Source organism: Bison bison, unplaced genomic scaffold (assembly GCF_000754665.1).
Source record: "Bison bison bison isolate TAMUID 2011002044 unplaced genomic scaffold, Bison_UMD1.0 scf7180017864034, whole genome shotgun sequence".
Taxonomy (NCBI): Eukaryota; Metazoa; Chordata; class Mammalia; order Artiodactyla; family Bovidae; genus Bison; species Bison bison.
This window is the reverse complement of record NW_011494606.1, coordinates 7,146,734-7,149,328: the sequence shown is the minus strand read 5'-3', so window position 1 is coordinate 7,149,328 and position 2,595 is coordinate 7,146,734.

The following is a 2,595-nucleotide window of genomic DNA, read 5'->3' as shown; positions in this document are numbered from 1 at the left end:
GCTCAGGCGGCTGCTCGATGCCCACAGGCTGGCTGACCACCGCCTGGACGGTAGTCCTTTAGCCTGGCCGAGGGCCTGGTGGGAGTGCGGGGCACAGTGTGGGGTACTGTGTCGGCACAGCGTTCACGGAAGGCAACGCCAGGGAGAACAAAGCGACTCAGCAAGCAATAGAGAAGTTGGGAGGACCCAGTACCGTGAGACGTGAAAAAGGGAGCAACAGACACTAAAGACTGCTGACAGTAAGACCAATGTGTGTGTTTGTTTGTTTGTTTTTAACATTCTCAGGAAGACACATCAGGAAGGCGGGGCCAAAATTAGGAGGAAGTGAAAAGCAAGCCCGCGCATTCGAGCAACCGAGCCATGAGTGCACGCCAAGCTGTCTGTTGCACCGTCGCTTTGATTCGGTTCCCAGCATTTCTCCTTTTTCTATGTCAACACGGTAACGGATAACCACTTGTTTAAGCAACCATTTTTTTAAAGTTCTTTGTAATTGTGTAGAATTGTGTTTGTGGGTACAGCTTAAAACCACATTGTTCTCTACCCAAGCTCAGCTGCGAAAGAGAAATGTTGTTCAGCCATATATATATATATATATATAAAATAAGTCCCACGACCCATGCCTGGAAGAGTTTATTGGTTGATGACAGTTTCAGAGACTGGAGATGACAAATTTGGTTTGGTAGTTTCTTACTGCCTACTGTCATTTATTCAGTCATGAAAAAGAGCTGATGTTAAAAACAAACATCAGTTTGACAGCCAACATGTGCTGTGCTGTATTTAGTTGCTCAATCCTGTCCAACTCTTTGCCACCCCATGGACTGTAGCCCGCCCGCCAGGCTCCTCTGTCCGTGGGAATTCTCCAGGCAGGAATACTGGAGTGGGTTGCCATGTCCTCCTCCAGGGGAATCTTCCCAACCCAGGTCTCCTGCATTGCAGACGGATTCTTTACCTTCTGAGCCACCAGGGAAGCCCGCATGGATAATTACATTCTGTAAGGAGGGTCATAGGCAATCTTTCCTTTACTCCCACAGGATGGCTTCCCATCCCTGTCCAACCCAACCCACCCCCCACCCCCGACTCGGCCAGTTCCCTAGGCAGATCCATCCCCCTCCCAGGCCTCCTCCCTTCCCCAAGTGCAAGGATATGCACTCAATGTCCTACCATTGAGAACTGGTCTAATAGATTTTGATACACCTATGCAACACAATAAAAAATCATTAGAAAGGATGAGGTGTATCTGTATTTACTGATAATGTGGAGTTAAAAGCATGTAAATCATTCCATTCATATAAAATTATATGCATAAGTATTTGTACAGAGCAGCATCTAGAAGGATGTTCAGCAAAATATTAATGGTAATTTCTCTGGGCAGTACTTTTTTCTTTATGCCTTTCTGTCTTGGTGAATTTTTCTATGTATTACCTTTATATCAGGAAATGCAAGGAAGCTGCTTTTTATTTAGAAAAAAATTAATTATTGGAGGACTCTTCTACTTGGTGGAAGGCAGGGGGTTAAATGCTAATGTTTTCAATTCTCTTTCCATTCTGTTCCTTAATGAATGGGAAGGTCTTATCAGTTTCTTAAAACTGATCAAGAAGATTGTCCTTATTTGAAAATTGGAAATCATCACACATTAGGCAGCATTTCTAATGACATGGAGCCCTGCCCCACTTAAAGTGACTGCTTTGACAATAGACTCTTGGTGTCTGTCAGCTAGTGTCATTGCTAGCTCAATTCTGACACTACCATTACCAGGAAGTCATAAACACGTAGCAAAAAGTCAACTAAAGGATCAAAAAAAAAAAAAAAAATTAAGTGAACAGAAACTAACTTCAAGACTGATTCACAACATTAAGGAAAATTGTGAGGGGGCAGGTGGAGAATCTCAATAGAGAAATGGAAACTATAAAAACAAAAAAAGAACAAAATGGAAATTCTAGAACTAAAACTTACAGCAGCTTGAGGTTGACAGATTAAAGGGTGAAACCTGAAGACTAATCAAACCTTCCTTTTCTGTCATCATGACTTTTGTGCTCCTGGGAAATATTCTCACTTTTTCCATACCACATAAGGCTTAGAGAACACTCGTTTCCTGCTGCTTGCCCTGTTTTTACCCAAGAAGTGAAGCATGGGTTTCCTATGCTCTCAGATCCCTCAAATCTCTGAGAGGTACAGAGCAACCTTATCCAGGAAACCCCGTGTTAACATCTAAGCTTCCCCAGTTCTCCTAAACTTCACCTTCCCTCATTCATATCCCATGAAACTACTAGGGGAGAAGTGGTGAAACTCTGCTCTTCCTTATCTCCTCTCATCTAGGTCTTGACTTTTAAAAGTCATAAGCTAAGAATTTATGCCTGTGTTCTGCTAAGACTGTCCTTTCTCTGAGGCAGTCAGCATAGAACTCCCTGCTGCTGCTGCTGCTGCTGCTAAGTCGCTTCAGTCGTGTCCGACTCTGTGCGACCCCATAGACGGCAGCCCACCAGGCTCCCCCGTCCCTGGGATTCTCCAGGCAAGAACACTGGAGTGGGTTGCCATTTCCTTCTCCAGTGCATGAAAGTGAAAAGTGAAAGTGAAGTCGCTCAGTCATGTCCGACT